At 32.6% G+C, this 24,501-nt stretch overlaps 2 pseudogenes; both read left to right on the top strand.

The window, feature by feature from the left end:
- The window catches only part of LOC107879299, a 38,027-nt pseudogene extending 19,282 nt beyond the window's left edge, over window positions 1-18,745 (top strand).
- Window positions 18,746-18,912: 167 nt separating this feature from the next.
- LOC107879298 overlaps window positions 18,913-24,501 on the top strand; it is a 41,001-nt pseudogene continuing 35,412 nt past the window's right edge.

Genomic DNA, 24,501 nt, shown 5'->3' with positions numbered 1-24,501 from the left:
TAAGCCTGAAACCTTCAAGAATAAAGACGAGGACCACATTGATCAAATATTTGGTGTTAGCTTTTGCTTCCAATTCTTCAGTTTTGGTTCCATTTTCCTTAGTTTTTATTTCTTGGATGGCGGTGTTTAATATTACACCTACCGCACATATCTTAAGTTTCTTAATTCAAAGCAATTTGCCTTGTAGTTTTCTGTTTTTACGGTTAGTGGATAAGAGTTTTACTCTACGAAACTGGTTAAAAATCATAACTGGATGATATCAACGATCATTTGCTATTTTTCTAATGAGGATATTCTTCATATATCATTTGGATTTTGGAGGTTATTTATGGTCATGGCGTATAATCTACGTATGTGGGAAGAGAGAATTGCAAGGGGTATCTTGTCGAAGAATTATGCTTAGATGGTTGGGTCTCTTAAGGCTTTTAGTTTACTTTCAATAGCTCAAAACTTTTGTAAAGCATTTTATCAAAGATTATAATGTGAGGAGTTACTCCAAAAGATGGTAATAATACTCTTACATTATATCCCCCTTGCCTTCCAAACGAAGAAAAAAGAGGACATACATGGATTATACTGAATCTTATTCCATACTTCCTTTCTAAACTTTATGTTCTATGCGTTTGGGCTTGCCGGGTCATTGAGTATTGAATGTGCATATTTAGTCTGCATAGTTTGTCTTTGAGGAGTTACTGGAAAGGGCCAGGGAGAAGGAAGAAAAGGAAGCTAAAAAGCGTAAACGTCTAGCAGATGAGTTCTATGAACTCCTTCATGCATCAAAGGTATAGTAAACAGTTTACAATCTCTCACATTTCAATGGATGGGATCCCATGATATTTTCTTTAAACCATAATCTATTTGTTTGCTGTGGTAGCAGGAAATTACTGCATCATCGAATTAGGAGGACTGCAAATCCCTCTTCGGAGATAGTAAAGTAGCTTCTTTTGCTTTTATTATTCTAGAATTAGTAACATGATTGCAAGGACCATTGGAGAATGATAATTGATATTATTTTCAAGGACCAACTCCTTCAATATTCTAAACTCAGTAATTCACATAGTTCTAGAATGTACCTTAGAATAATAGCTGTGTTGAATGATTTGTTGTTTTATATTCCTCAACATTTAGGTAGGCTATTTCTTTATAGTATTAGCATGAATTACCATTTTGCTCAGTGATTTTAATGTTGAACTTATCCCTCTAGATATTGGTTGATGTCAATTATTAGTTGTTCCAACACTGGGCGTTTAATAGCTCTAGCAATTAGTTTTTAAATTTCTGACATGTGTGATTGTTTTAGTTTTTAAATTTCTGGCATTTGTGATTGTTTCACAGTTCTGATGAAGTATGCTGCTAAATCTCTAGTTTCAATTTGTCTAGCCTCTTTGGCTATAAAATGAAATGCTCTGGATTTTTACTTTTTTATTCATAATCTCATGATTCTCATTATGTCTTAACATTGAATGTGAATTTCTTTGTTGTTATTATTTTACAGAATAATGGGTGATGAGGGCTTGCTGCTTGAAATATTTAACAAATTTGTTAATGAACTAAAAGAGAAGGAGCACAAGCATCAAGAGGATAAGGTACTTGAATTACTACAAACCCTTATTCTTCTGCTACTTTCAGGTGGGGTAGTAGATGTGTGGATGTGATTGTGGTTGATATTGTGTTGCAGAAATTTTGACTTTTTGAGAGTCCCCACTTAATTTTGAAAAGGAATTAAGAGTCCTTTACTGCAAATGATTCAAAATAGAAAAATCATTTTAAGTTAGAGATTCTAGATAAGAGGTTCCTATTAACGTTTTAGGAAGGGATTATGCACCTAAAATGTCCGCTAACTTGTGGTTATCCGGTCTATTTGAAAATCATCTTTTGATCAACTTTGAAAAAGTTTATTTTTTGAAAAGAAAAGCGATTTTAGGAATATTTTGGTGTTTATGCAAAACCAGTTTTTTAGCGACTTGACTAAGGATTTTACTAGGTTTGTAAAACACACGTAAAACAAGTAAGCAAATAGACAAAAGCGAAAGGGGAGAAGTAGTGATTTAGGATTTTAAGCCCAAACCGTCGACCCTGTCCTAATCTAGTTAGGTCTTTGACCCATCTTTCGCCCATCTTAATTTTATGTTTTCGAGCCCTTTTTGGCTCGAGTCTCGCTCCACCTGTTTTAAATTTACAACTTTGGCTTCGATGCCCAAATGAATAAATAAATAAGTCACTAAATAAACAAAAATATAAATAAGTAAATAAATAAATAATGGAAACAATGAATAAATAAATCAATAAAGAAGAAATAACGAGATTTTCAAGTACCCTTTGCCGCTTCAAAGATGGAACTTTAACCCGTTCTTCTTTCGATTCCTCGTATCCATACGCCATGTGATGGATTCTTGGATTTTCTTTTGGGCTTAACTCGGAAGGACAGGCCTCATTGGCCTATTTATGAAATGCAAAGAGAGAAAGGCCCATTTGAACTCCAAGGGGGGTGCATGCAAAGAAAGGAATGAAGAAATTAACATACGTCCAAGATTTTAACAATTAATAAGCTATAGCATTCCTGCTTCATTCAAATACACTCATACATAGGTAAAAATGCCACAGGAGCAAAAGTCTATAATGTTTCAAGAAAATGTTCATAATAAATTAAATAAATTTCAACTACAGGAGGAAATAAAGCTTCAACAAGAAATTCTTATGGTCTTTAGCGAAATAAAGAAAATAATTTATCACTTTAATGCCACAAAAGGACCCAATTAAGCATGTCACAAAAAAGAGTTAGAACTCCTGGATCATACTACATAAATGATGGATCACAAGCAACTTCAAATTCCAGAATGCCAAACATACAAAATTAAATACTTAATCACTTTAGGCAAGGAATACGATAGCTGAAACTTCAAGAAAAGCAAGGCTGAAATCTTAATGCCTTCGTTACCACTGGGCTAACAAACAAATGAGATTCAAACACTACATAAACCCAATTTTAGGTAATTTAATCATGAGACAAGATGCCACAACTTATATGCGAAAAAGAAAAGCAAGAAAGGAAAGAAACATTAGCCCGTCAAACTTTAATTTGTTCTTATGAGTCAATTACAGCAAATTGAATTAGCCATGAAGAAAACATAATTCATCCCTATGGTCCACTCTCATATTTTAAAATAAACTTTAGAATCAAATGAGACTATTGTACATCGAGAGTGGCAAGTCAGAAGAAAATAACATTCGAGTTCTTATTTATAATAATTTCCTGCGTTTGAGCAAAAAAGATATGTGAACAGGCTGCCTAATATCTATTCTTTGAACATTTTTTTGAATTTTTGAAAATACATAAAGATTTTATTCTCCTACTCTATGAACTACAAAGCAACATTGAATATGAGACCAGCAAAATAGTTTCTAATGTCGAAGAATTAAAGCTAACTAGTAACATTTAGACAGAATAAAATGAGAGAGGTCAAGCATGAACAACAACCAATCAAACACGGGCAAGAATGAGTCTTTTAGTAGAACAATATATCAAACACGAAAATCCTATGCCTTCCACGTCTCTAAAACAGTCATTCCCAACAAATAGAAGTGGAACCACGAAGAAGAAAATGATAACCACAACAAAATTAAAAAGAAAGGTGTATTTACCTCTTTCGAGGCAGCAAAATGGGATAACGAGCTGACGATAGGATTCCGACCACCGAAAAAATCACAACTGCTTCGACAGTTCAAACGCAACTCCTAAGAATGTATGTTTCTTAGGTGTAAAGATAATATTTTATCCCTCTGAGAGCCCCCCTTTCTAACCCTTTTTTTTGTGTATTTCTGAATTTTTGAAGATTTTCTCTAACCCCAAATTTTCAACCCAAAACTTTTGAACCCCTTTTGCCTCTAAAATTTTGAACTCCAAAGATAAAGAAGAGGAGAACCCATAAAAGAAAGGAGAGGCCAGTGAAAAAAATTCCAAAATCCCCCCCAAAATCCCTTTTTCTTGCTCTAAAGAGAGCTACTTATAGAAGGGGATTAAGGGTTCATTTTTTAAATTCAAAAAATCCGGACCCTAACGAACTGTACCTCTATTTTGATTTTCTTGAATGGAATTCAAAAAAGTGGTCAATATAAATTGGTGGAAAGGGAATAATCTTCACAAGCCAATGAAAATACTCCACCTATGCACGAATTTGTAAACCTCTATATGAGAATTTTGGGATTTGAACGTTGGATGAGACACCTAAGTGTGTTTCTAGAAGATTCTCGGCATCTTCTCATATGGATTCGCGTGGAACGTGTGTGATCATAAAGAGGAAAAAGAAAATAGGTTGAATTCGGGTGCTGCGTCCTATTTGAAGTCATCCGCACCTGTGGTTTTATTTGAGATTTTCATCCTCTCGGATGCTCTCGACAATACTTCAAGCAAAAAGTGTTAGTTTTAAACATAATTCACGAAAGAGGTATGCAGTCATTTACCATATCTCCACATGAGTTGTGGCCTGAAAAGCTGAGTCATCTCTTCATGTACCTGTTTGGAATGAAATAACCGGCAATACCAAACACAACAACCCTCTTGGTTGTTGTATAATTATGACATTTGTTGGTTGAATATGTCTTCAAAGTGGGTGGCCCTTTTGGACACTGGCGATACTTTATGCAGAATGGTCTCTATAACCGTGTAATCTTGTGCTGGTGTGGCAACCCTTTGGGTACCTATATCATTTGTTGCATGTGGAATGATAATCTCTCCGGTTATAGCTGATGATCGATTGATAAATTTCCTTTAAATTATCAATCTTTGGATAATCTTACGCATTATTTGATATTGGATACGAGGCGACTTACATATATCCTTTTGATTTCTAGCTTTTAGGTAATCCTGCACATTATCCGACTTTGAATAAGAGATGGCTTATAGATATCCCTCCAATTGCTAGCTTTCAGGTGTTCCTGCACATCATCCGACCTTGGATACAATATGACTTTTAGATAATCCCTCAAATTGTTAGTCTTGGGGTAATCCTGCACATAATCGATCTTGGATATGACATAGCTTATAGAGAACCCTTGGACGTATCAATTTGATAATCTTACATATTCTCCGATAAGGATTTAGTCACGACTTATGTATAACTTTTGAACTATTGATTTTTGGGCGATCTTGCATACTATTCGGTTAGGATGTTGTTATGGCTTATGGATGACCTACAGGCTATCAACTCATAGGTAATTTTGCACACTATCCTATTTCAAATAATATGACTTATAGATGACCCTCAAATTGTAAATTTCTAGGAAATCTTATATATCATTCATCCTTAGATAGCGACTTAAAGGCGTCCCTTCAAATCATATGCTCTCGATGCATTTAGATGCTGATTCATAAAATGATAAGATATCCTCGACGCCAGTGTTTATGTTTTTCATTTCAACAGATATAAAATGATGATGATATCCTCAATGCCAGCGTTGTGTCTTTTATGTCAACAGATATATAGAATGCTGATGATATCCTCGACGCCAGCGTTGTGTCTTGCACGTCAATAGATATATTGAATGTTGATGATATCCTCGACGCCAGCATTGTGTCTTGCACATCAACAAATATTGCATGACGATGATATCCTCGATGCCAGCATTGTGTCTTGCATGTTAACAGATATTGCATGATGTTGATATCCTCAATGCCAGCGTTGTATCTTGCATGTCAACAGATATATAATAATGATGATATCCTCAATGCCAGTGTTGTGTCTAGCCCGTCAACAGATGATATATATATTAAATACTGATGATATACTCGATGCTAGCATTGTGTCTAGCGCATCAACAGATATTGAATGATGATGATATGAAATGGCCCTCTTGGCAATGACATACAATGGTTCTTCTAGTAAATTAAAAATAGTTTCTCCTGAAATCATTTGTAAGGGTATTGCTTCCTGCATATACCTGTACTTAAGGTAGATGATTAGTAGATACAAAGTCGGTTTTGCTAGAGACTATTTTTTTTTATAAAAATTCTAAATACAATATTTGTAACGAAGACAAGACACTTTTGTTTGTCCTCCATGATCTCAAGAAATGAGATGGACAATTCGAAAGGTCGTCAATAAATGGGTGTTGAGCCGGTTTTTGGGCTACCAAAAGTACCGTTATTAAGCCTTATATGCTCTGTCATGGCTCCCGACTTGCTTGGGAATTTTTCAAAAAAAACGCTCATTTTGTGTATCGATCCCTGCATCCACAAAAAATGATTAGTTTGAAAGAAACTACTCTGTGTTGACCTCCTACGATCCTTGATTTGCCCTCTCCATCTTTTAGTCCACCCCTGACTCCCCGTCCTAATTGATGTCTAGGCAATCACTAAGTAAAAGATTTATATAGATTTTTTTCAAAGTACTCTTAATTTTTTAGAAAATTGTTTCGAGAACTCTTGCAAAACTTCAAAAAATCTCTTCCAGTCATGTAGTACAATCCAAATACTTCATAATTTGCTACATACCTTCTCATAAGTAGTACTAGTTTACAACTACTAACGAAAAAATTCAAGGGGTAAGGTCACATAATAGACATGATCAACCTTAATCAGATATTATAACCCCATACGATCTTATCTACTTATGCGGATTTCTCACCTCATACTTACTTACTCAAGCATACATTTAGATTGTCTTCAAATTCCTCAAACAACTACGAGTCTATAATCATAACTTACTCACTAATATAGCCATTTTTCATATTCAAGAAACCAACAAATCACCCTGACTAACAACTCCTTCTCTACCTTATACTAAACTAACTCACAAGGACGAATCACCTCTTTACCAACTCTATCTCATGCAAACAGATTCAGCCATACATATATTAAACCAACAAAAGAACAACAAGTTGGACAACAAGTTGCTAGTGAATCGAAATAGGCCTCACATGGCTTCACTAGTCTTTGGTTTTGTATTTTGAACAAGAAAATGAGATAGATGACAAGGCAACTATGCTAGTGAATCAAAAGAGCCCCACACGGCTTCACTATACTTAAAAAAAAAAAATTTCAAAAACACCATGATAACAAGATTACATATTACAAGAGATAGGAAATTGACACATAATATTTAGTGGTCTAAGAATACACATCTTACTCTGTATAAATAAAAATCTGAGTAAAATACTTCCCTCATAGACTACCATACCATCCACACGTGCTACTAGCTACCACATTAGTTGATCACTATAAAGGGGTAAATCATCCTCAAATATCGGTTATTCAACTGAAATATTCATTTACACCTAAAATCACCCTCACTCTGACTTCTAACTTTGTGACTTCACATAACTAACTTCTTGGTCTAATTTCATTACCGATAGGTCATGACAACAACACTTTAACTTATGCAACTATTTGGGTGTAAATACAGTTCCAACATTCTGCTATACACCATCCACATCTGTATCAAGATTTTTGGGAGGGATTAGATGCACTTAATACCTTAAGATGGAAACCACGATTCCATCAGGATCAATGTTTACATCATAATCAACAAATATTGAAGCACCAACAAACTCCTCTCGAGTCTTTGCATAATTTTTTTCTTATATGACACAATCAAAAAAGACTATATCATGTAGATTCTAAACTTTTTGCATTTGAATCACCCCAATAATGGGCCATGTCTGAGAACATCAGAGTAAGGAAAGAATTTGGGATGACTTTACCTTCATATGGGTGACACTATAGCACGAATGACAGTATGAAAGAGGAATATTTTGACTCTATTGCACGAACTGGAACATGAAGAAAAAGAGACATTCCTAAACGCCTAGTAGCCTCCTTCTTATAAGTGTGGCGCGCTACACACCCATAAACAAGACTCTACCCAACGTGATTTTGCAGACACCCTGGGACCATGAACCATGCTCTGATACCAAGTTTGTCACGACCTGAACTGGCCCCTGGCCGTGACTAGCATTTTGAACCATGAAGGCCCGAAACACCCCTATTTGTCTGATAATCATGCACATAACTCATATGATAAAAGAAATGCGGAAGATAAATAATATTACGGAAACATGGTCAAGAATCATATGAAATCAGTAACGGGGAATAATGTTCCACAATCTCAACACAATATCTCTATAATGTCTGCGAAATCTCTACTACATGATTGAAATAAATATCTATCTGAAAACTGGGACAAGGCCCCCAGTAGTTCCAAAACTAATAAATGATAAATGAAACTGCCAGATATTAGACCTTCCGAAATATAGAAGGCTCATCAAGTGACTCTGGAAATCTATCTGAGGAATCTACTAATTTTCTGGACCCCTAGACTGTGCCTCCGAACCTGGGAGGGAAGGGGGTCAATACAAAAGTACTGGTACGTAGAGATATCAAAACAAAACATTACAAAATATAGTTTAGAACCATTATAAAGCAGTTTCATATCAAATCATTTTAAAACACATGGTCATAATGTAATTATTTTCAACAACAATGCAATGCAGCTGAGCTAGGTGGAATACCCTACATATCATATTTACACCAACTGTCAAACCTCGGTTGCCACCGAGATTAGAGTATAACTGAGGGGAAGACACACAAGATCACATAGCAGGGTGTCTCAATCCAATGGTAGTGCACAAGATCACAAAGCAGGTCTTCTAACCATAGTCCCAACTTGGGAATGACATAAAGTCAGGTACACAAGATCACAAAGCAGGGTACCAAATTCCCATGTCGGCAATCACGGTTTCCAGCGATGAGCCCTTACACTCTAATGCCTTCTTCGGGCATCCACCTATCTTATGTAAATCAATGCATTCAAATTTCATCTGATTCAATCACATGTCATATTCTGTAGGGTATCGTCATACCCGACTTGCAAGCCATCAATATCACATCATTCTTCTTATTCAACCATTGTATTCAACATGTTTCAACACAAATAGCCTCTCGTTTTCAAGTCAAAATCATATCAATTCTCAAAATATTTCATGTCATGCTTTTCAAGATGTTTTTAAATAATTTACATCATATGAACATTTAAAACAAATTAACATCAAGAGATGGATTCCATATAATTCATGCTCTCAAATTAACACCTTTTCAAAACACATGCATATACATATATAATATGTCAAATCACTTCGAAAATAGGCCTAAAGACCAAATCAATATTATAGAAACGTTCAAAACATGATTATATTCGTAGTTTCAAAACCCCCATTGTAAAACATGAATTTAAAGGCCCATGAGATTTTAGGATAACCCCACGTACCTCTATATGCAAAGATGATAGGTGTTTCTTGAAGCCTATGTTCTGGGGATTCGAAATATGCAATTAGTTTCAAAAACCCACGGTTGAATCTTGAGTTGCTTGGGTTTTTATTTTGAAACCCTAAGGAGCGTTCTTGAGCAATTTTGATGAATGAAGGTGTATTTTGGGGACTGAATTTCGTGTTTATGGCTAAATAAGGCTGGGAAAAGGACCATTGCCCCAAAAATAGAGTGTTTAAGTCACTTGAGTAGTAATGTATGCGGCACACACCTTATCACATAATATAGGTTGTGCGGTGCACTCTTTACCGCACATATTAGGTTGTGCATCACACACCTTACGTCATAAGTTAGGGTGTCCGTCGCACACCTTATGGCATAAGTTAGGGTGTGCGTCGCATAAGTCATAGTGGCATAAGTCATCCCTGTCCTTTATATAGAGCTCTTGTAAATGTGTGCATTATGCGACGCACACCCTAACTTACATAACTTATGCGACGCATACCCTAACTTATGCCATAAGGTGTGCGATGCACACCCTAACTTATGCCATAAGGTGTGCGATGCACAACCTAATGTGTGCGATAAAGAGTGCGCGACACAACCTATATTATGCGATAAGGTTTGCGCCGCATATATTATTACTCAAGTGACTTAAACACTCCATTTTTGGGGCAAAATGGTCCTTTTCCCACCCTTATTTAGTCATAAACACGAAATTCAGTTCTTAAAATACCCCAAAATACACCTTCATTCATCAAAATTGCTCAAGAACTCTCCTTAGGGTTTCAAAATAAAAACTCAAGCAACTCAAGATTCAACCATGGTTTTTTGAAACTAATTGCATATTTGGAATCCCCAGAACGTAGGCTTCAAGAAGCACCTATCATCTTTGCATAAAGAGGTACGTGGGGTTATCTCAAAAATCTCATGGGCTTAAAAATTCATATTTTAAAAATGGGGGTTTTGAAATTATGTATATAATCCCATTTTAAATGTTTTATGATATTGATTTGGTATATAGGCCTATTCTCGAAGTGGTTTGATATATGATATATATATATATATATATATGCATGTATTCCAAAATATGTTAACTTGAGAGCATGAATTATATAAAATCCCTCTTTTTATATGATCTCGTTTTAAATTCTCATATGATGTGAAATGTTTGAAATCATCTTGACAACCGTGAAATGAAATATTTTGAAAATGGTCATAGTTTTGACTTGCAATGAGAGGGTAGTTATGTTGAAATATAATGAATATAATGGTTGCATGAAAGAATGATGTGATATTGATGACTTGCAAGTCAGGTATGACGATACCTTACAGAATAAGATATGTGATTGAATTAAATGGAGTTTGATGCATTAATTTTACATGAGATAGGTGGATGCACGAAGAAGGCATTTGAGTGTAAGGGCTCATCACTGGAAACCATGTTTACCGACATGGGGATTTGGTACCAGGCTAAGTGATCTTGTGTACTTGACTTTATGTTATTCCCAAATTGGAACTATGGTTAGGAGCCCAGGCTAAGTGATCTTGGGCACTACTATACTTTATTGGGTCGAGACATCCTGCTGTGTGATTTTGTGTGTCTTCCCCTTACTTATACTCTAATCTCAGCGGCAACCGAGATTTGACCATTGGTGTAAATTTTATATGTAGGATATTCCACCTAGCTCAGCTGCATTACATTGTTGTTGAAAACTATTACATTATGCCCATGTGTTTTCAGATGATTTGATATGGAACTGCTTTATAATGGCTCTCACCTATATTTGAAAAAAAATATTATATTTTGTTTTGGTTTCTCTTCGTACTAGTACTTTTGTATTTACCCCCTTCCCTCCCAGGTTTGGAGGCATAGTTTAGGGTCCAGATAACCAGTAGATCTCTTCTGATAGATTTTCAGAATTAAGTGGTGAGCCTTCTATATTTCGAAAGGCCTGATGGCTGTCAGTTCATTTATCAATTAGTAGTTTTGGGTCTACTGGGGGCCTTGTCCTAGTTTCAAACAGTAATTTGTTTCAGTCATGTATTAGAGATTTCGCAGACGGTTGTTCAGATGTCGATATATGTTATGGGACATTATTTCCCCTTTGTTGATTTCATTTGATTTATGACCATGTTTTCCGTAATATTGTGTATCTTCCGCATATCTTATTATCATATGAATTATGTGCATGATTACCAGATAGATAGGGGTATTTTTGGACCTTCATGGTTCGGAATGCTCGTCACAGCCAGGGCCCCAGTTTGGAATGAAGCACACTCTTTATCGCACATATTAGGTTGTGTGTCGCACACCTTATGGCATAAGTTAGGGTGTGCGTCGCACACCTTATGCTGCACAACACACTCCACTTTACATAGCCATAACTTTTTCCTCGGGTGTTGGATTTTTGCGAAATTGGTATCGTTAGAAAGATAATTCAAAGGCCTTTTATTTGATATATAGTAGGTACTCTAACTCAATATATACAAATAGTAATGAATGATTAAAGTTGAACCATGTTTTGATGCTTAGTAAAACTCAATTGATGGAAAAGCTTTTAACTCGTCCTAGAGTTAGGGGGCCTCTATGATCTCAATTCATGCTCAACTAGATTTATACACCACATAGTTGATTAAAACACTATATTCACAATAGATTTATGTTTTTTGGAATGTGTACAATTAGAAATGACAATTTACGTTCAAGTTTGAAAGTATGGGGTGTTAAGAAAAATTATTGGGTTATTGGTTTGGTTCGATTTTTTCTTATTGGGTTATTGTGTAAACCGATAACCCAATAAGAAAATACATATGACTTATTATATATTTATCTTTTATTTCTACAAATTAACAAACCTATTATTGGGTTAAATGAGAAGCTTGGAGTCTTTTGATAGAGTGTATTAAAAATTAATAAAAACAACAACAACAAATTCATTGTATTTCCACATAGTGGGGTCTGGAGAGGGTAAGATGTACGTAGTCCATATCACTAGCTCCGGAGAAGTAGAAAGGTTGTTTCCGATAGACTCCCGGCTCAAGACAAGGAATAATAATCAAATCTGTGATAAAGCATGGAATGTATTACGTAAAAATTAATGCATCCATTAATTTAATGTGTATTAGTAGTTCCTTGTTTGATATATATCTTTTTATCTTATGTATAACTAGTGCAAAAATTAGTTATAAACTCTATTATGTATTGAGGTATGTATTACTAATACCTCAAGATTTATGAAATTTGTAATTCGTGTTATTTTTAATACATTGAATCAAATACTGTATAAGAAACAACAACACCTAGTGTATTCCCACATAGTGGGGTCCAGGGAGGTCAATGTATGCAGATCATATCACTACTCAGGTGAAGTAGAGAGGATTTTTTCGATAGACTCCCATCTTAGGATCATAATAATACACCAAACATAGAAGATAAATGCATATAAACTAATACGATACGCAAAATAAAACTAACAATATAACAAATATCAAAGAAAATGTATATAAATTAGTACCGTATGAAAAAATAGCCAATCTACCAAGAAGTGTCAGCTTTGTGTTGGGTGGTTGGTAGTCAAGAAAGTGTCAGCTTTCCCAAAAAGAAAAACCCCAATAAATAAAGAAGTCCCTCCACTTTCACCATTGATTCAATGTTATTTTTAATACGTAGAATCAAATACTGCGTAAGAAAATAGAAGCATAATTAATGCAAATATTATTAAAGGAGGATAGTCTAGCCTAAAACTAAGACAAGTGTCATATTGAGAACTACCTATTTGAATTTTTACAACAAAAAACCATCATTTCATAACAAAAAGCCATTTTGTTGATTATTTAAATATTTAATATTATTTCATATTTCATATTTAATAAATTACATTTCATATGTTTTTAATAATAGTATTATAAGAAAATAAATATGAATGATTTCATTACAATTGACTAAAAGAAATATTACAAGAAAAAATTATTTAAGAGAATAACCAATTAATAAATAGTAACTATCAATTTATATAGAAAATATTGTAATCATTCTGAATAAAAAATATTAAAAAAAGGTGTCATCCCTCAAAATAATTAAGTTTGACCTATTTTTGTAAACAAATAAATGAATGAATATAAGAAAATCCATAATTAGGAAAAAAATAATTGTTACCATATTTGAGTTTTTAGCAAATTATAAAGATAATAATAATCAATTAACTATAATTAAATTATAAATTTATAAGAAATATTTGAAAAATAAATTAGTAATTAGGAAAATAAATAATTCTTACCTTTTTAAAATTCTTTCAAAAATTAAAATGGTAATTGATATCAATTTAATGTAATCAATCTATAAAAACATGAGAAATTCATGGGATTGAATTTCGAAAATTATAAAGGTAATTAATATCAATTATTTTTGTATTTGAGCCCTTTATACAATTGTAGATTAATTAAATATAATCAAGCTACAAAATTAGGACAGATTTATGGTAAATAAATATATAATATTAATAATAATTTTATTGCTATCAAATTAATTAGATTAAATTGAACTAGAAATTAGTTAATGATGACAATTACTTAAATAAAAAAATATATGAAAAGATTCGTAATTGATATGCATATATTGGTAAAAAAAAAACGAACGTAGACTACTCCTTTAGCTATAAATATATTTTAAAATTTACATACAACATTAAATTTAAGGAACTTGAGTCTATATATTATGATCATAAAATTGATTCTAATTAATTGAAATTAATTAGTTGATTGTATTGTTTTATTACAACAATTTCGTACATCATTCATTTATTTAATAAAAATATATATAATTAATTGATTGATTTTGTGCAATCTACTATGATTTTATTAATTCAAATGAAATGACTTTTAAATGATAGGTTTGGATTATAAAAATAATGGTGATTATTGTATGACTTTAGCATTTCTTAAGTATTAAAAAAGATTTATAGACAAAAAAACGTCATCCCTCAAAACAATTAAATTTGAACTATTTTAGTGAAACAATGAAAGATTGAATATAGGAAAATCCGTAATTAAGAAAAGAAATAAATGTCACCTTATTTGAGTTTTTAGCAAATTGTAAAGATAATTAAATAATCAAATTGTAAATTGATAAAAAAATTTGAGAAATAAATCAGTAATTAGGAAAAGAAATAATCGTTACCTTTTTAAAATTCTTCCCAAAATTATAAACGTAATTAATATAAATTTGATATAACCAAACTATAAGAATATGTGAAATTCATGGGATTAAATTTTTGAAATTATAAAAGTAATTAATATCAATTGTTTCCATATTTGAGTCCTTTATGTAATTGTAGATTAATTAAATATAATCAAGCTATAAAATTAGGATAGATTTATGGTAAATAAATATCTAATATTAATAATAATTTTATTATTATAAAATTAATTAGATCAAATTGAGATAGAAATCAGTTAATATTGACAATTATTTTAATAAAAATTATATGCCAAGTTCCGTAATTGATATACATATATTGGTAAAAAAACAAGGAACACTGACTACTACTTTAGCCATAAATATATTTTAAAACTTACAACATTAAATTTAAGGAACTTGAGCCTATATATTATGATCATAAAATTGATTCTAATTAATTGAAATTAATTAGTTGATTGTGTAATTTTATTACAATTATGTCGTACATTTTTTTTTATATAAAAATACATATAATTAATTATTTGATTTTGTGCAAGATACTATGATCTTATTTATTCAAATGAAATAATTTGTAAATGGTAAGTTTGGATTATAGAAAGAAAGGATATTATTGTATGCCTTTAGCATTTCTTATGTATTAAAAAAGATTTAGAGACAAAAAGTTGTCATCCCTCAAAACAATTAAATTTGAACTATTTTAGTAAAACAAAAAAAAGATTGAATATAAAAAAATACATAATTTAGAAAAAAATAATTGCTACCTTATTTGAGCTTTTAGAAAATTATAAAGATAATTAAATAATCAATTAACTATAATCAAATTATGAATTTATAAGAATTTTTTGAGAAATAAATCAGTAATTAGGAAAAAAAATAATCGTTACCTTTTTTAAATTCTTTCCAAAATTAAAAAGGTAATTGATATCAATTTAATATAATCAATCTATAAAAAACATAAGAAATTCATGGTATTGAATTGTCGAAATTATAAATGTAATTAATATCAATTATTTTCATATTTGATCCCTTTATGTAATTGTAGATTAATTAAATACAATCAAGCTATAAAATTAGGACATATTTATGGTAAATAAATATATAATATTAATAATAATTTTATTGTTATCAAATTAATTAGATTAAATTGAGTTAGAAATCAGTTAATATTGACAATTATTTTAATAAAAAATATATACAAAGTTTCATAATAGATATACATATATTGGTTACAAAAACAACGAACACTATCTTCTACTTTAGCCATAAATATATTTTAAAATTTACAACATTAAATTTAAAGAACTTGAGTCTATAAATTATGATCATAAAATTGATTCTAATTAATTGAAATTAATTAGTTAATTGTATATTTTTATTACAACAATTTCGTACATCATTTATTTAATAAAAATACATATAATTAATTGATTGATTTTGTGCAATGTACTATGATCTTATTAATTAAAATGGAATTATTTTTAAATGGTAAGTTTGGATTATAAAGATAAAGGAGATTATTGTATGACTTTAGAATTTCTTATGTATTAAAAAAGATTTATAGACAAAAATATGTCATACCTCAAAACAATTAAATTTGAACTATTTTAGTAAAACAATAAAAGATTGAATTTAATAAAATTTGTGATTGAGAAAAAAATAATTGTTACCTTATTTGAGTTTTTAGCAAATTTTAAAGATAATTAAATAATCTTAACTATAATCAAATTATAAATTTATATGAAATTTTTGAGAAATAAATCAACAATTAGGAAAAAAATAATTGTTACCTTTTAAAAATTCTTCCCAAAATATAAAGTTAATTAATATCAATTTGATATAATCAAACTATAAGATTATGAGAAATTCATGGGATTAACTTTTTAAAATTTTAAAGGTAATTAATATCAATTGTTTCCATATTTGAGTCCTTTATGTAACTGTAGATTAATTAAATATAATCAAGCTATAAAATTAGGAAAAATTTATGGTTAACAAATATATAATATTAATAATAATTGTAATGTTATCAAACTAATTAGATTAAATTGCGGGAAAAATCAGTTCATATTGATAATTATTTTAATAAAAAATATATGCAAAGTTCCATAATTGATATACATATGTTGATTAAAAAAAACAACGAACATTGATTACTACTTTAGCCATAAATATATTTTGAAATTACAACATTAAATTTAAGGAACTTGAATCTATATATTATGATCATAAAATTTAATCTAATTAAGTGAAATTATTTAGTTGATTGTGTAGTCTTATTACAATTATATCGTACTTTATTTATTTAATGGAAATATATATCATTTATTAACTGATTTTGTACAATCTACTATGATCTTATTAATTCAAATGAAACAATTTTTAAATGGTAAGTTTAGACTATAAAAAGAAAGGAGATTATTGTATGACTTTAGTATTTCTTATGTATTAAAAAAAGATCTAGAGATAAAAGAAATACAATATTACAATATTTTTGGGTTATTTAATTAATTATCACATTTTAAAATATTGTTTATATCAATTCAGTGATGTTTATATGGAAGAGTTAAATTTTGAAAAAATAAATATCTTAAATTTCATAATTTAAGTTAATTTGTATGCTAATTTGAAAAAGTTAATTTATAGTTTACATTTATTTCTATTTTATGGAAAATTTGACCTCATATGGCTATTTATAGCCATTGAATAACACAAATTATTTGTTACACTTTTCTTCTCTCTCTCTCATGGGTATTTCTCAAGTTTTTCATTATGAGTATGTAAATATTCACTTGCCATATTTCTGGATCCTTATAAATATTCACTTGCTATATACAGATCCTTGTAAATATTTACTTGCAATTTACAGATCCTTTTTAGTTGTATATGTGCATTGTACGATGATGAATGAAAGACACAGGAAAAAGTCTTTTGCTATTTTTACATTTCAAGAAAAAATGACAAGAATCCTACAGATTCTGACAACCTTTTGTCGGCTCTTACTCTTTTAGCTCTTTGATTCAGTAATTTCTTTTTTTTTTTTGATTATTTACCATGATTATTTATTTTATCAGAAGGATTTGGTAAGTTCTTTGAATTATTCTTGTGCTATTTGTTTGTGGGGTATTTTATTAATTTTCAGTAGAAGACTAGTAGTAAATAGTTTCGCGTCATGTCTCTTCTGGTTGTAGTATTAGTATATATTTTTCTTTTCTACTTGTTGTATCCTATACCTCTGTTTTCTTACTTTCTACTGTTGTTAATATCCTCGTGTTTTTACTTTCCTTGCCGAGGATTTATGGGAAATAAATTTTCTACTTGCCAAGGTAGGGGTTACGTATGTTGTTGTTGAAGAAGAGGCATGTAGAAAGAGAGATGTTTTGCTTTGTCTCATAAGTATTTAGTTAGCTTGTAGTATTTTCATGAATGGATAATGATTTGTGAGTGGCTGTTTATGAGTGTTTTGCTTTGTCCTTTCAAATCTCATGGACACTAGTTTGATTCATGTACAGTCTCCATACATAGAGATGATGAAGAACAACTTCTTCTTTTTTCGATCATCAACTAATAATGCAAACAAGACCCCTCCACCACCATTAAAGTCGAAGGAAGTTTCTTCTTGGAGGAGTGTTTCATTATCATCTGGATCCTTCTATGACAGTGGGTCAAGAAAAAAGAATTTCACAGATCTGAACAAATCTCCCCATAGTCACAGTAAGAAAGTTCATCCTAAGAAATATGGTCGTGATTCAAGCCGGTATGCATATCATTTTGCTGTAGCTTCCTTTTTCACACTTAAACTAATGTTTTAATTTGCATTTACTTGTCCAAAGTAATGACAAATGTTTCTTCACGGCAGAGACCTTAGCGTTCCAGTATTGATTTGGACTATTAGAAGATTGACAAAGGAGAAGGTACAAATGGCTTCTGAAGTTTCAAGCATGCTACGAAATCAAGTTGCTGAAAGGGCTTCTGCTAAGGAAGAAGCCAGCATATACAGGCAGAACTAGATTCACGGACACAAAGATTGGAGACAGAAAAGAATGAGTTACAATCAATACTGGAAAAGGAGTTGGATAGAAGATCCAGCGATTGGTCTCTAAAACTTGAGAAATACCAAGTTGAACAACATAGACTCCGTGAAAGGGCGAGGGAGCTTGCAGAGCAGAATGTCTCTCTACAAAGGAAAGTCTCTTCATTTAATGAGAAGGAAGTAGATAATAGAATCAAGATGTCATTTTCGGAGAAACACCTTGAAGATTTGTCTAAGAGAATAGAGCAAGTGTCAGAAGAGAATCAAAATCTAAGGTAGTAGCTCACTCAGTTGAAAGTGGAAAATTGAGTAGCTCAAGACAATAGAGATTATGTCCGGGAAAACTACCAGGAAAAGGTTAAAGAGCTTAAATCGGAGACTTTGCTAAGAACTGTGCTAAGGGAGAAGCCCTATTCCGAGGAGATGGACATAAAGAAACTTCAGGCTTATCTAGCCGCAACAGTTAGAGGTAACGACATTCTCAAATGTGAAGTGCAAAATGCGCTGGACGCTCTTTCTTATGCCACACCCAAGTTGAAATATCTCAAGCTTCAGGTAAACAGGCAATGTTAAGATCTCGTTGCAACGGAATAGTTTTTATTTTTCAACTTTGGATACCTCGCCTTCATATATGATAGCCTATTCACACGTTACTCTCTCTGCATTAGCTTTCTACTTCTGTTTGATTTTAGGTTCATCTTTGTTCCATCTGAAGTTCACGGTTTTCTGAATGAACTTGTATACATGAGTTGCTGGCATGTGGTAGTCTTCTGTGAAATATCTGATCGTCTTAATGTGTAATCACTTGAACCAACCAAGAACATGATATACTTTGTAATATCCTCAAACCCATTGATCTGATTGTGCTCTGATGTGGTAAAGTTACCCGAAGGGGTTTCGGTAAGTTTGCTCGTTCATCTGACTTAATTCTTGGACAAGCTCACGAGTTATCTACTGTGAATTTTAACAGTTAAAAAGGATTCATGATTTGGTTGAACTTCTAGGCTATGAGTTTGTTTTGAATTTCTGGTGAAATGTTATTGGTGATCTTTGTGTCTTTCTTGTTTTTCATGGTTTACGGTTGATTCTGGGAGGTGCTAAAAAAGGAAGAAAATATCAACCAGCTCACTAATGATTTGCAAGAATGCATAAAGGAACTTGGCGTTATGAAGGCGATACTACCAAAAGTGTTTCAGAAGAGGGATTTCATGTGGGAGTAAGTTAAGAGCTACAGTGAGATGAACATGCTGTTGAATTATGAGATCAGAATGTTGAAAAGGAAGGTAGATACCCTTGACGAAGACTTTTTTATGAAAGAGTGTCAAATCATAATCTTGAAAGACTCGATAGGCAAACCTTTCGACCTTCTTGCAAGTCCTGATTCTCTGTTGGAGTGATGGATGCTAAATGGCCAAACTACAATTCATATTTTGTTCATTGACTATAGTGTTCATAATTCTCGTATACTTACTGGTTTTACTCTTATTCTTTCCTCCCTTTGATACTTGTTAAATAGAAAGTTTGCTTCTTTCTTTTGCAACCTTTTTGAATCTCCAATTGTAAACATTTCTTTTACTTGCTGGTGATCAAGACAATGAACTTCTTTTGCTTCATTTGGTTTTGTAAGTATTGGCTTTTTTATATCTTATGAAGTATATAGCGACGATTGGTGCTACCATTTTCTTTTCGTCTTTGAGGTAGAGGTATGGTTTGCATATTTTCTGCCCGAATATACATCAGGTATGCTGTTGCTGTTGTATGGAGATTGTGTGTATAATAACAATCGTATATTTGATGTCGGGTCATCCACACTTTCATTCCTTGCAGGGGAAAGCTCATTAATCTTATTGAGTAAACTTCTCATTGATGTATTCTTTCACTAAGGTTGTCACTGGGTAGCTACAAAAAGCACTTATCTAACTGGGCAGTTCATGTTCAGTTTGTGCATATATTAAGTAACTTCCAAAATTTTAACCATATAACTTTACCTCAAAATGGTGCATGGACCAGAGCTGCTATTAAATCTGGTCGGTTCGCAGACTCTTCCATTTGATCTGCAATCAAATGCCTGCTTTGTCTCAGTATATTTGATTCTGTTGTGCTCATTCACACATGGTTTATGCCAAGTATGTGAGACACATACAGAAGCCTATAGTTTCATATTCTTTATATAGTTTTAAACTTCATTTGACTTGCTATGAGGGAGTTCCACTCTGCATTCTTTCAGATACCCTATTTTATTTGCCTCCACCATGTTTTAAATTTTTCTTCCGGTACCTGATGCTTCACCTGCCACATTAAATGTTGTTTGCACGTTTTTAAACTATGCACTGCGTTCAATTTCAAAAAATGAAAAAAAACTATGCACTACATTATAGAACATTTTGATAATTTTTTGGTATGTCAGTATGTTCTTTATGTTTATGCTTACATCAAGCAGACACAGTTATTATGAAGGTGGAATTGGTTTCTGTACCATTTTCCTTTTGCGTGTAACTTCTGAAGTTATTTGGGATCCATTATTTATATGTCAATGGGAGTCTTTGATGTCTTTCCTGATAATGTTTATGCTTACATCAAACAGACATAGTTATTATGAAGGTGGAATTGGTTTCTGTACCATTTTCTTTTTGTCTGTAACTTCTGAAGTTATTTGGGATCCATCATTTATATGCACTGAGAGTTTTTGATGTCTTTCCTGATATTAAACCTGTCATTTTTTCTTTAACATGTCTAATCTCCTGTATACCTGGCTTTCTGATCTTCAATGATGCAAACAATTTCCTTTCAAGAACATGCACTTAACTAATTCCTAGTAAGACAGTCTTAGAATCTTCTATGCTGAAAGATGCCTATCGGTGGTTAGTTTTTTCACCAGGAGGTTGCATTGGAAGGTACAAGCATACATAATATTGGTAAAACCAGCAAGCACCATATTTTTTGAAAATGATAGCATATATACTATGTGGGCAGTATTTTCTTTACAAAAATAAGCCTCTGTGTGCTTTAGAAAGCCTCTAAAGTTGCAAAATGGATTCAGCACTCTCTACAAGAAACTCTTAATGTCAAAATAATAAGTTGTCTGATCTTATCTGCAACAAGAATGACGAGCACTGCATTCAGTTTTGAGCCTGTCCCTAAGCTCGTCTAGACTTATCCTTATCTTCATTGCCTACTATTTGCTTGTTATCTTTGTTCTTGCTAGAACCTGCATTTGAGAAGCTTGTGTTGTTGTTTCAAGTTAATGTTTAAGTTTTCTTTCCTTACTGCAGTGCATCAAAATTCAACTTGTGGTGCTGTTGAAAATGTTGGAACGACTGCAAAACCTAATGGCATAATGCATGAACCTGTACGTGCTGATAGACCCAATGCATTCAGTAACAACAACTCATCTATTCTCTCTTACATACAAACAACAGTTGATAGTCCTTCTCAAACAGTAGGTCCATCCACGTTTGAGCTTCCGGACCATGCTTTTGTTGGGCCTGGGTGCGAAGGTAGTACTAGAGTGGGTGAAAGTCCCACATTATTGGGGAGTGAACTATCAGTCTTCTTATATGTACTTGAGCAATCCTCCCCTCATGTGCTAGATTTTGGGGTTGAGTTTGGCCCAAGATCCTTTCTTTACATAATCAACCATCTTTTCTTACATTGGAAACGGAAAGAGCAGCTGTAGAGAATGTCTTCAACCTGAAGGGGATCAGGTGGGTAGAACCTGGGAGCATTAAAAAAGTACTAAGCAGATGGAATGGGGATGTAAATGTAATAAAAGAGGAGGTATGGAAAATTGTTCAACATGTATATGGTGGACAGTTTGGACAGAAAGAAACAAGGGTTGTTTTGAGGATGTCTAGAAGATCAACATGAATAGTTTAGCACTTCTTCATTTTTGGTGTAAACACAATGATTAGCTCTAACAGAAGACATCATTGATGTGCTAGACTGTTTATAGGCAATAGAAAGACAGAGTAAGATGTAATACTTTTTGAAGGGGGACATCATTCTTGTTGGCTAGGGATTTAAACAAAGATGGGAAGAGCTCTATATAAAGGACAGGGATGACTAATATGACAACTTTTTTCTTTGGATAGAACATAATTTTTGTTATAAGATATGGAAGATATGAAGATAGGACAAAATGTTCTCAACTAACAGACTTTTAAAATTAAGAGCCAAAGAACGCTAAACACTGGTGTAACTCAAATCTATTTGAATAAAAGGAATACTAACTCTGAGAGAACAAAACACACTCTCCAGTAGTCCAGTAAAAACAGTAGATCTTAAAATCCCACTGCTAAGCAAACTAATTTAAATGCTGCTTTAGATTAGAAAGTCACCTTATTATATTATGTGTTCAGTGGGTCCTCATTTATACTGCTCATCATATTTTCTGCACTATCTTTTTAATATTTTCTTTGAAGTCTATAATTTACTCTTCTTCACTTTGAACTTGGGCTCTGCAGGGCTCTGCATCTTGGACTTCTATATGTTGGTTCACTTCTAGTACTTCTTGTGTATTCTATCCTGTATGGCCTGACAGCAAAGGAATCAAACTGGCTTGGGGCTACAACATCAGCTGCCGTGATAATCCTTGGTAGTTCATTTCCAATATATATCTGTCTCCTTTTCTGACTCGTATTGTGAAATAATTTCTTATTTCTTTGTGGTAAGTAATGAATTCACTAGCTTTTCATTCAATCAGATTGGAACTTGGGATCTTGCTTGTATGATTTTAAGCTTCTAAAAAGTCGAGTCATCGTACTTTTTATTGCTGCTACATCTCGGGTGTTCCTAATCTGTTTTGTAGTTTTTCTGGTTTGTTGTTAACCCATGCTAATTCATTTTCTTCCATAATCAATTCTTCTTATACTTGTGGCATATGCATCCCTTTTAATATTATTTGTTGAATAGAAACTTCTAATCTTTTGTTATAAAAAAAAATCCTCTAATCTTTTACTGCAATAGTTTTGTTTCAGGCACTTTGGACATTGTATCAGTTATGCAGTTGTAGCATCTGTGCTGTTGGGTGATGTTGTTTCACGGCATTTATCAGAGCACAGTTATCTGCCTTAGAGAAGGTTTCCATGGAAAATACCAAAATAGCTCCGTAAGCTTTTCTGAGGGGTGTGGCTCAAGTGTCAAACGCAGTAGTAGTACTGATGCTGGTCATCTTGGTAATGCAACTGTGCCTTGCACTGCTGATAGCAGTACCTGGAATAATATTGAGGGGATTAATAGTGATAAGAGCATAGACAGTGGAAGACCAAGTCTAGCTCTACGTAGTAGTTCCTGTAGTTTAGTTGTTCAAGATCCTGAAGTAGGATCATCATATGTTTGACAAAAATTTAGAGCATAATTTGGCTGTTTGTTCTAGCAGTGGCCTTGAAAGCCAAGGTGGTGATTCTAGTACATCCACTTCTGCAAACCAACAGATACTGGACTTGAATTTGGCACTTGCATTTCAAGAAAAGTTGAGTGATCCCAGGATTACATCTATTTTAAAGCAGAAAAGAAGACACACTGATCGTGAATTAGCTAATTTATTGCAAGATAAAGGGCTTGATCCTAATTTTGCAGTGATGCTGAAAGAGAATGGATTAGACCCAATGATTCTAGCCTTGTTGCAGAGAAGTAGTTTGGATGCTGATCGAGAACATCGTGACAGTAACCCTTCTGTCACTGGTTCAAATGATGTTGAGGATGTGTGACCTAATCATATTTCATTCTTGGAAAAACTTAGACTCCAAGGATTAGGAAAGAGTCTTCAACGTTGTAGAGTAATGTTGCATCATGTAGTAGGAACTCCAAAGCAAGCATGGCTTCTTTTCAGTTTAATCTTCATTCTTGAAACCGTCGTTGTGGCTATCTTCCAACCAAAGACAATAACACTTTTGAATGATACACATCAATAGGTAAGAAATGCATTAGTACTTTTAAAGTTTAGCTTATCGTATTTGGAGTACGGTGCAACTAAAATGTACTCCATATGGTTGTATTTTCCATTTTATAACA

The sequence above is a fragment of the Capsicum annuum genome, chromosome 8 (assembly GCF_002878395.1).
Source record: "Capsicum annuum cultivar UCD-10X-F1 chromosome 8, UCD10Xv1.1, whole genome shotgun sequence".
Taxonomy (NCBI): Eukaryota; Viridiplantae; Streptophyta; class Magnoliopsida; order Solanales; family Solanaceae; genus Capsicum; species Capsicum annuum.
Note: the sequence above shows the minus strand (reverse complement) of the source record. Positions and strands in the feature narration are given on the sequence as shown.